The 11889-nt window shown below is 41.0% G+C and overlaps 1 long non-coding RNA gene across 2 annotated transcripts in view; it reads left to right on the plus strand.

The window, feature by feature from the left end:
- The window catches only part of LOC106028546 (uncharacterized), a 40883-nt gene extending 34780 nt beyond the window's left edge, over nt 1-6103 (plus strand). For both annotated transcript variants that reach the window (XR_010041372.1, XR_001202178.3), the window contains exons 3-4: nt 1671-1843; nt 3479-6103. This is a non-coding gene — a long non-coding RNA (uncharacterized LOC106028546). The remainder of the gene's footprint in view (nt 1-1670; nt 1844-3478) is intronic.
- Nucleotides 6104-11889: the final 5786 nt, after the last annotated feature.

Consider the following 11889-nt stretch of genomic DNA (forward strand, 5'->3'; position numbering starts at 1 on the left):
CGGTTGGCTCTTCTTGTTTCCCAGCCTGAACATCGGAAGAGGGTTGGGTCTGGCTGTCTCCTTGCCAGTGGCTGCCAGTGCATGGTGCTGGTTTGCAAGGAGGCCCTAATGCGTCATTTTAAAGAAAACCCCAGGCATCATATCATTTCACATAAAAATATTTTGGTTTGCCTTTCCAAAGATAAAACCATTTAAAAATATCACAATATCATAATCAGATCTAAAAATATTAATGACCCAGTGGATGCCACACCAAACACCACAAGCATCAAATTGCACAGTCAACAGAGTCTGCAATGATAGCTATTCATGTGAAATGCAATTTGATGCTTGTGGTGTTTGGTATTTCACAGACTTTGCAGGTTTGGGGCCAGTGGTCTGATCATCTGTTTGGAGGACAACGGTATGCAGTATGGCATCCACTGGGGATCTTCTTCTCATGGTGGTAGCCATTGTTAATTCCCTATTTTCTTGTTTTGAAATCTTGTATCATTTTCATTGGTTTGATGGGTTAGGCTTTATTTTGTTTCATTTTGTTTGATTTTGTTATATTTGATGGCATGGGCAGCTATTTCAAAGATAGAAAAATATATTATGGTAGCTATTTGAATTCACTATGGTCTTGTTTGAAGTCCTTTATTGCATTCATTGTTTTGTTTTTATTGGTTCTATTCTGTTCTGTTTTGTTTGATTTTTACTATGTCTGAAGATACGTGCAGCTATTTTGAATGCAACAGGGAGCATTACGGTAAAAAACATAAAATGCATTAGGGATGAAAGACAAGGTAGGTTGAAGTATAGAACAGTTGGGATTGGTCAAATGTTGATAATCATTGAATTTAGTTGGTAGGTCCAGAGCGATTCACAATGTTAATCTTATATCTTCTGTGGCTGTCTTGATTACTTTTCTCTCATTGCTGAGACAAAGTACCCAATACCCAAAACTAAGGAAGGGAGGGTTTATTTAGCTCACAGTTTGTGGAAGTTTCAGTCCATAATCATCTGGCACCAAGGTAGGATCACTTGTGGTAGAGGGGCAACATTTTATGGAAGCAAAAGACAGTAAAAGAAACAAGAGCAAAAATGGAGGAGTACAGAGAAAAGACTCTTTCTGTCTCTTATATTGTATGTAGGATACCCACCCTATGACACTCACACCATAACCCCAGCATTGGACCATTAGTCAATCACAAACTCTAGAAGCCTGTTCCCCCATGACTGCTTGAGGCTTTGAGGGGGAACATCCATACACAAACCGTAACAGTATGTTTGAGGAATTTGCAGGGAAATTAACATTTGTTGTGAGTTCTAAATTTATACTTGCTTGTCCTAGAATGTTATTTAAGGTTTCTGATTCTATCATTGACTCCTAAACTGTAATATTAAATTAACCAATGATCAAGCCACTTTTCTTTCCTACTTCTAAATTGGTTTATGTAAATCAGAAAAAACGTTTCCTTTACTAACCTTAAGCTTAAATAATTTGATAATTTCCCTGAGTTTCTACTGGTTTGTGTGTGTGTATGTGTGCATGCATGCACATGTGCATGTGGTTAAAAATACACTTACCATTTAATGAAAGAGTTTAACTAAGAGGTTCTTCACATATGTTCATATTTGACTCCCATTATCAGATTTAAGAAAAAAATCTAATCTTTTTCACTGTCTAGGAGGCAAATCAGCACAACTCTTCAAGGTATCCCAGGTGAACCGTGTTCCTATCCCTCAGCATTGAGTTCAGAAAGTTCTTGAACCAGCTTACGCCAGCCTGAAGTCTGAACGTTGAGCCTCTTGACATGAGTATACAGCATACTGTGTCCTGGATTACTCCACGATGGATAAGGTGACCCTCTGCCATAAAAGCAGACTGGACTATGTATTTGCAAATCTATTTTAGCCATAGAGTTAGTTAAGTTTCCAGAAGTTGTGATGTGACCTTTATTTTCCCAGATCGTGACCTGGTCATTTTTCTATCATTACAACGAATACCTGAGATAATCAACTTAGAAAGTGATAAGGTACATTTTGGCTCAGAGTTTCAGATGTGGCAGTCCATGATCAGTTGGTCCTGTGGCTTTGGGTCTGTGGTGGAGCATGTGGAAGGGGTACATGGTGGAGCAAAACTACTTACCTCATGACTGGAAAGGAAAAGAGAGTCAGGAGGACTCTGAGGTCCTACAATCCCCTTCCAGGGCAAATCCCCACTGAAGATTTCCCATTACACTCTATCTACCTCTTGAAGGTTCTGCTGCCTCCTACATACCATGCTTTTGGGGGAATTATTACCCAAACCAACGCAGATCTTATCAACCCAAACGTGTACTCCTTTCTCCTATGATATTGTGATATAAATCTGGATTTATCAGTTTAAGTTAATTAAAATTAAATAAAACTGAAAATTCATTTGCTCAGCGGCAGTATCTACATTTCAAGTGCTTAACAGCTGGCTGTAGCCAGTGGTTGCTACCCTGTGGACAGCACAGTCTCAGAGCATTTTTTGTTGTCTTAGACACTTCTGTGGGACAGCTCTGATCTAGAGGGTTGCACATCCATCCTCAATAATATTTCCAGTTTTTCACCCTGAGTTCTTCATCTTTTAGAAATTAAACCTTACTGATGTCATATATGCCAGATCTATATCTGGTCTTGTAAGGGGTTTGAGCCTGTAGTTAACATTGGCCAAAACAATGTGAAATATCTTTTCTTTTTTGTACTAGGGATTAAATTCACACTGAGCTATGTCTCCAGTCATTTTTTAAAGACAGAAGTTGCCCAGGCTGCCTTCCTCCTACCTCAATTTATGATCTCCTGGTTTCATTTACCAAAATTGCTAGGATTACAGGAATGCACCACTTACCATATCTAGGCACATTCTTCATTGTTAAATGGTGATTACCCTGAGTTTTTAAATAGATTTTATATTTTATGCATTACATTTTCTTTCCTCGGTCACATTAATGAATGAAAAATGGTTAAAGTGAGAGGAAAAATACAGAACATTACAGAGAGCTGCAAGAGAAACATTTGCTTGAGGTGGGAATGCTGGCAGGCTGATTTCTGCTGATTGGTCATGACACAGACATGAACAGGAATCTATGTAGTTATTAATAAGGGTATCATTTATAATAAGGATATTATTACAGTAGGATTATAAAGTGGCCAATTACATATCAGAATTAACTTGACACTAAAACCAGTATAATTGATTTCAATGTCTTCATAGCTTGGTATTCAAACAAATGGTGTTTAGGAAGTCTTGCTAATGTAAGTCTTCAGGTTAGAGTGGAAAATCTTCAAATTGACTAGAATATGGTGATTTTTTCCTGTTTCTACCTATGCTGGTGACCCTTAACAAACCATCTCAGACTGTTGAAGTTACCTTCTCCAAGCAGTTTTAGAGAGATGGGGAGCAACCTGGTTCTCTGAAACAATACTTTTGACTATTTGACTAAATCCTCTTTAAATGTATCTTTCTTAGGCAAATAGAAGCATGGATACTATCCAGACCATTCTCAGAAGAGCTCAGAAGATGATGTTTCTACTATTTTTCTTTAAGAAGAAACTTTTAGGAAGTTTTGCTCAGGGACCTAGAATTTCTCTGAAAGATCACAAATATTCCCTGCCTAAGTTTGACATTACAGCACATACTGACATCAATAACTAATAGGTATTACACACCATCTTACACTGCAAGTTGCCAGTATGATTTTTTTTAAAGAGTAAAAGTATTTATTGACAGAAAGAAAGCTTCTGTCTGAGAGCTAGAAGGGGTCCTGAGTGGGTTGCCTGCAAGTATGCTTTATGAATTTAAATTAATATTGGGAAATATGACTGATATGGTAATGAAAAGATTTTGGGAGAACCAGTTGTGGGGCTCTTGAGAATTACAATTGACAAAATATAGGAAGATGGTTGGAACATCCATTATGAAATAACTTTCCAGCTCAGCATTTTAGAAATCTAATGTTTTTCAGCATTCTCAAAGAAAAGTTAACTCTAGAAATTAAGCTGGTATCTGGATAATAAGAATCCAGAATTACAACAAAAATGTAATATGAATTGAATGGAGGAGAGAAGAGCAAGCAGATGCTGGTCGACCTCGGCAGTGAAGGCAAATTATATTTTTTTCTTATGGTGCTGCATTTGCAGGCCAGACAGATCCTCTACCGTGAGTTATACCCCTATGACAGAAGACACATTGGTGGGGCTGGGGATTTAGCTCAGCGGCATAAGCACCTGCCTTGTAAGCAGGCAGTTGTGAGTTTGATCCCTGGTATCGAAAAAGACCAAAAAAAAGACACACTGGCTCAATCATTCTTTCAATTATTGTTTATCTAACTAATTATGTTTGTGGGAGAATGGAATTTTCTATTCCACTTATAATCTTTCTCCTATCACAATGAAGAGAGGGCCTTGGAAAGACAGTTTTAATGTTATAGTACATAATAATAATCAGTACTAACAAGAAGGGCTTGCTTCTCTTGTTCACATCTTGCTTCAAAGAAAGTCAAAGTCTAATACCCAACTAAGATTTCCTTGATAGTTCAGGAGGAATGGTCCTCACGACCCTGTGAGCTACTGCCAGGATGGATCCAGGATTCTGAGGGAAGAGGGAAGAAGGGAGAAGAAAGCAGGAGAGAAGGCAGAGAGATCACAGACCATCAAAAGGGCCCAGAGAGGAGAGCTGTGTATGACAGAATGAAGGGAAAAGAAAGGGAAGTCTGGGCCAATCTTCTGGAAGCTGTGTGTGTGTGTGTGTGTGTGTGCGTGTGTGTGTGTGTGTGTGTGTGATTGGCTAGAAATTATATTTTTTTTCTGCTAATAGACTGTTCTACCGATCCTCAGACCCAAGGAGATTATGGGGGGGGGACTACTTGAGGACTTGTTTACTCATAGGCCCTGGAGGCTCTTTGTGAGAAGCCTTGAAAACTTTATAAGGGGGTGATCTCCAGCAGCTCCTTCTGAGGACCGATTATTGAAAGACTTACAAGTGATCAAATAGACATAGCTAGTGGAAACTTGGAAACTGATAAGAGCAAGAAGCAAAACATTCATGTGTTTTTCCATGCTGGGCACCTATGAGCAACACTAGACTCTCAAGAAATCTCCATGAACAGATGTTTTAGAGCTAGGTATCAAAACATTGCAGTAAACCTGTTTGCTGTAATAGGCAGCACAATGGCTTCCCAGAGACATCCATGAATGGATTAGTCAACTTCAGGGTACTAAAATAAAATGCCTGAGATAATTGACTTACAAGAGAAAAGGTTTACCATAGCTCACAGATTTGGAGGTTCCAATCCGACATTGAGGGGATCCATTGTTTTGAGCCTCTGGTGAGTGCTAGGTAGACATGGTACATAGCACACAATACAGCAAACTTCTCAATCCATGTCCAGGAAGTGAAAGAAAGGAAAGAGCTGGGTCCCACAGTCCCACCTGAGGCCACAACTCTGATGACTGAAGAAAACACATGAGATTGTACCTTTAAGAGGCTCCTCTGCTTCCAAATAGCACCATCCTGGGGATATTCAACATCCAAATGATAGCAATTGCCTAAACCTTGGAACCTGTTGGTACATTTATCTCATTTGGCAAAGAGACTTTGCAGATGTAATTAGCCTAAAAATTTTGGAATAGAAAGTTTAGACTGGGCTGTCTGGGTAGCTTCAATATAATTGCAAAGGTCCTTGGAATTAAAAGAGGAAAGTAGGAAAGTCTGAGTCCGAGAACCAAATGTGGCACCAAGAGCAGATGATGGAATGATGTGTTTCTGGCTTTGAAGACAGAGGAAGGTGTCCCCAACCAAAAAAGCCTCTGGAAACTGAAAAAAACAAGAAAACATATTTTCCTGAGCCTCCAGCAAGAATGTAGGCCTGCTGACACTGCGATTTTAGCCTTGGGAGACCTGATTAGGAGTTCTGACCTCCGGAACTGTAAGATAATAGGTTTGTATTGTTTAAGCCTCTGAGTTTGTGGTCAGTTCACATGAAACTGATCAGCCTGCCTTCAACCAGATGGTTATTTCTAAGGAAGAGATCTGTTTTCACACCCCTGAAGAATATGAAATGTTAACTTGGAAAGACAAAATAAAGCATTATTACCAAATAGGACATAGCGTGTGAGTTCCTTCCAAATAAGAAGAATTCTTATCTACTAATGTCCTACTTTTTGCAGTCTGAAAGAATGGAGGTCCAGCCTGTCCTGCCTGTGTACCAGCCAAAGGGCACCCCCCACAGGACGTATAACATACCTCCTTCCTACCAAGTGTCATGGCTTGGCCTGCCCCTGGCCCATTCCCTCACTGGGTTCATCTCCAGTGAGACTGTCTCAGCGCCCTTAGAAGAGCAACAGCCCCCTCTTCCTGCAGAATTGATCAGTAGGCTGTATGCTAGCCCAGGCGACCAGCGACCACCTAGCCAAGTACAAGGCAGATGGATAGGGACATAGCAGGGTAGGAAGGCCTCAAGAAGCTTTCTGACAATTCCTGACTAGCAAAAGTTAAACCTTTGCCAGAAGGAGCAATTTGGAGAAGCAGGAGAGCTGATAAACAGAACATAGCTCCCCAGGTGCCCCAGCCCTAGTTAGCTGTACCTCCCCACCATGCAGTAAAGCACAAAGGAGACAAAAGCAGGGGGAGGGGCTACATCACAGAAGACTCAGTTATACACAGAGCACATTCCCGCACCTAGACACCCACATGCATGCATACACACATTTATTATTATTCTCACTATATTTCTGCACTGAGTATGCATGTACCCCCTTTACTTAATTGCTAACATGACCTTGTATGTAAAGACCTTTTAACAAGCCCATAAATCCTAACAATAGGATTCTGACAAGACAAAGAAACCCAAATGAAGCTCACCTAGGAATCTGCACATAAGCAATGGTGGCGCACAGTGGGCAAGTTAAGGGTCCTAAGGCCTAAAACAGACAATCAAATTGGGACAAGCTCCAGAGGGCAGCGTCTTTCTGCCACTCTAATAAAAAGGGCTGAAGACAAAAGCCCGTGGGTTTCCAGCCCAGACCCTCTACTGTCTCATAGGATAGCTTTCTGTCTACGCTTTTCCTCTCTTACAAATAAAGTATTTTTGTTTCCCTTTTAAACTTAGTTACTGGGGCTGGCTTTACAAATCTCAGTGAGCTCACTCCTCAGACAGAAGAGTGGGGTTGGAGTGTAGCACACAGACACCCCCAGATGCAACATGATGAGCATTCAAGAGGTGGTGACAGGCTTGTCTCACCTTAAACTGAGGGCAGTGCTGTGACCTTCAAGTCTCAGGTGGTTTCCAGGAGCCCCTGATGACTAAGACCCTAAATGTTCCTGAGTGGCAAGATACAGTGATTAAGAGATCGACCACATCTCACTTCCTGGGGCCAATACATTGTGGAAGAAATAAAGGTATTTCCCCTTCTTCTTTCTAAGAAACGAGCCCGGGCTTAGGGCCCTGTGGGCTGGGGTTGTCTTTTGAGGATGAATTTCAGATGTCTGGGCCAAAGAGCTTAGTTGTTTGTGGGGAAAGGAACTTGACTAGCTTCTAGTTGCTGCTGTCACAAATGGAGCTTAAAACAACTCAACTATTATCTATCATTTTAGAGGTCAGAAGCCTGAACTTTGCAGGGCCTGGTCCTTCTGGGGGCTCTAAAGGAGAACATTTCCTCACCTTTTCCTGCTTCTCAAGACTACTTACTGTCCCTCCTCCATCCTCCGACTGCATCATACCATCTCTGTACCATCATGACATATTATGTGGCCTTTTGCTGTAATCATGTGTGCCTTTGCCTGCCTCTTCTAGGGATGCATGTAATTCAATGTACAAGCCACCTGGCTACTGCAGGCTACTCTCCTCTCAAGCTTCTTAATCTAATCACATTTATCAAGTCTTTTTGTAATAAAAGGTGCATTCTCGGGTCCTAGGGATTAAGATGCCGGCACTTTAGGGACCCATGACAGCCTGCCACAAGGAGGCTTAGATGTGAGAAAGTGACCCCTAAGAGGGTAGTTCCCAAGCCCATCTAGGGTGAATTTCTTTTCCCATCCCATTATCCTGTTGGTACCAGGCTTTCTCATGGGTTAACCATCAGGTCAATCCCTGGGCTTTGAGGATAAAGGTCTCTGTGTCTATGCTTTGCTCAGAAAGAACATGACCATCCACTGTTGAGGGCCCCATGGACTAAGACAGCAAGCCTGGAGCATCTGTGGTATCAAGGATGGGCAAAGAGCTATAGGCCTTCATTTCTGCTGGCTATATAGACATCTCCAGAGAAGTAGACAGGCATCCTAAAACCTAACCAATAATAAATTTCTTGTCAAACGTAGTCTCAGGACTATGTTAAATTTGAGTTTTTTTTAAAAATGAAGTTGAGGACACATTCCACTCCTGCGTGCTGGAGATAAACCTGTGTGTCGGAGGTGGCCCCGCTTGGCCATGGCAGCAATACTCTTGTTGTGTCTGTCTGCTGTCACGCTGTGGCCGTCTGCTCAGAGGTCTCCTTGCTTTAGAGAAAATAAATGTTCTCATCTTCAAGCTTCACATCCCTTTTATTTCTAGTTCATAGAGAATGAAAACCATAAAGAGTAGACTCAGGTAGTGCGACCACTTTAGTCTCGGTCAGTATCAATCAAGTGAGCTATCTGAAAGCAACCAGGTTCCTATCACAAGAATATGCTTTTTCTCAACTTATTTTCAATCTCAGCAAGAGGCACATGGTGTGGGGGTGACGCCAGGCCTGTGCGGGCTGTGTGGGTAACTGGATTTCACTCCTAAACTCTGCAGACTGCCTTCACCTGCAGAATAGTGGGATGAGAGCCAGGAATGCAGTGGCCAGATGAGCAGTAGCACTCTGGAAGATCCTGGAGGGCCGAGTGGCATCTGAGAGGACAGAGAACCCAGTCACACAGCAAGCTCACCGAGCTTGCTTTACAAGCCAGAGTGGACATCTTGTCACTGAGATGACCATCACTGTGTCTCCATTGCAAGGGCAGCTGTGTCACCCATTTCCGTGGAAAACAAATCCCACCCAGCTTGGGTCATTTAGGAAAAGCAGCATTGCCAGAGGTAGGGCAGAGGCCTCTGGAAAATGAGTAAAGCAAATGAAATAATCAGGGATGAGATTAGACATGGATGTGATGAATTAACAGAGGCTGTGGAGAGCTCTGCCCTGGCCTCAGTGCTGTGGAGCTGGATGCAACTTGATTTGTGTTTCAACATGGTCATAAGAATGATGCCACATAATTATTAGCTCTTAACTGATGAGACCTGAATATGAAGTCTGTGCCCAGCAGCCCACCCTCCTGATTACCAAACCATGACTGGCACTGTGTCTCTGGGGGGTTTTCTTGGGGTAGGGACAGAGAGGCTGGAGGCATGTACTGTATTTCCTTCATGCACTGTGGAAGTTTGTGTTCATGCTTGAGTAAATAAAATAATAAATTATTATAATTAATATTTTCCAATTTTTTATCCATCTTTTTAAATGGAATTTAAAAGAATTTAAATTGTAAAATATATATATAACATTTACCATTTTGAATGTGCAGTTTAATGACATTAAATATATTCACATTTTTGTGCAACTGTCACTGCCATTGATTTCCGGAATTTTTAAATATTCACAAACTAAACTCTGTGCCCATTAAACAGTAACTCTCCAGTCTCTACTCACTCCAGCCTCTGACAGTCACATTAATTTTGTCCTATCTTGTCCATCGTGTCCTCCACGCAATTCTCTTTACTGTCTCTGTGAATTCAACCCCTCCAGAGACTTTACATAAATGGGAACATACAATATGTGTCCTTTTGAAGTTGGCTTATTTCATTGAGCATCTCTTCAAGGTTCTGGTATGTTGTGATGTCAGAATTTCACTTTTAAAAATTTTTTTTTAAATTTTTAAATTTTTTTAAAAATTTCACTTCTTTTTAAGGCCACACCATCCTCCACTGTATGCATGAACCACCTTTTATTTACCCACTTACCCATCAATACGCAGCTGGGGTGTTTCTACCTTTCGGCTCTTTCGTCTGATGCTGCACAGAACATAAGTGTACAAATACCTGCCTGAGTCCCTGATTTAATTCTTCTGGGTATACAGCATACCCAGAAGTCAAATTGTTGAGTCATATGGCAATTCTATGTTTAATTTTTTGAGGAACTGCTACATTGTTTTGCACGGCACCTGCACCTTTTTTACATTCCTGGCAATACACAAGGTTTCTGATTTTTCCAAATCCCCATCAACACTTGTTTTTTTTTGTTTCTTAAAAATAAAAACCTAGTGGGTGTTACCTAAATTTTTACAGATTATGTAAATAGAATCACATTGTCTGTATTTTTATTTTTTGTATTTCATTCAAGTTTTTGCAGTCTGTCCGTGCTACTATTTGTAGGACAATATTTGTTTTCCCTGTTGCACAGAATTTCACTGAACAACCTGTTACCACTGTATTCTGTTGTTACCGGACATTTGGGAGCTACTTTAGTATATGCTCAGCCAAAGCGAGCACAGTTTGGGGGTTATTTTGAGGAAAGTCACTTGGAGCTTCTTCTTCATGTACGCTGCTGTGTGTCTGCATGGTGCACACCCCGGAGTAGAAGGTCTGTGTCAGGGGACGCACGTCTTAGACTTGTCACAAAGTGCAAAACCTTCTGAAAGGTGGCTGTCCTTGGCCCACAGTTCTACCTGAGCACAACTCCTTGCATCTTTGTTTTTCACATTAATCAATATTGTTAGAACTGTTCAAATTTTGCCAGTCTGGGGAATAGATAATCATATCTCACTGTAGCTTCCTTTAGCATTTTCTTTCTTTCTTTCTTTTTTGGTCTTTTTCCTTTTTATTGGTACTGAGGATCGAACTCACGACTACCTGCTTGCAAGGCAGGCGCTTTATGCCACTGAGCTAAATCCCCAGCCCCCCTTTAGCATTTTCTTACTACAAAATAAGACTGGAAAGAGCTCAACTATTCTGATTTTCCCTTTCCTGAAGTTCCTGTTGGAGTGTTTTTCTTACTTTTAGAATAAGCTCTTTTTCTTATCTTTTTTATTGCTAGGAGTGCTTTGTATATTTTGGATACTAATAATTTGTTAGTTTCTTGTGTATTAAATACTGTCTTTTGTTCTTAGTTTGTAATTGTACTCTTTTTAAGGTATGCATCTTTTGGTGAAGAGTAGTTGTATTTTCCAGCCTTTTTTAAAGGTTAATACCTGTTGCATCTTCCTTATGAATTTGCCCCTGTATCAAGGTCTTGACAGTATTCTGCTTTTTGTTGTCTCAAATATTTTTAACCAGGTCTCTGGTCCTTTCATTGTCCTCGTGGCCCATCCCTGCTTCCCTTCTTCCTGAGGCTTCAGTCATCTGAGCTCTTCTGGGGTTCTGAAACACCAGCCCTCCCTCCCTGGTTCCATCCACTTTCAGCAAAGGTGACAACTGTCTCTGATCTGCTTTCAGTTACCTTTCATCCTTCTGCCTTTCAGCTTCCAAAACTTTGGTACTTTCATCTTTTCCTCTCAGCTTTGTCCTTGTGGTTTTAACCATATACACCTACGAAAGTGTGCATTGCAATGGGGTTCCTGTGGCACTGCTGATTTTGCCCGAGGGAAAAGCAATGACTAGAAGTATCCCAACCTATTCAAATAGAAGTCACAGTAACATTGTCTACAACGGCAAATTAAACTGGTAACAGTCTAAATATCCAACCTCTTTGTTTCAATTATTTGGATAACTTTGTCTGTGTGGATGATAGAGCCAGCATTGTTCTTCCCACTATTTATTTCCTAGGTTGTTACAGACCACTTGTGTGCTGGGGCCACAGGTAGGTGTCCCCTTCAGGGACAAGGAAGAAGAATAGGAAAAGAAATGTCCCTCTCCTAATAGCTCTGTGAGT

Source organism: Cavia porcellus, unplaced genomic scaffold (genome assembly GCF_034190915.1).
Source record: "Cavia porcellus strain 051 isolate PalLab524CR breed Dunkin Hartley unplaced genomic scaffold, mCavPor4.1 scaffold_20, whole genome shotgun sequence".
NCBI lineage: Eukaryota > Metazoa > Chordata > Mammalia > Rodentia > Caviidae > Cavia > Cavia porcellus.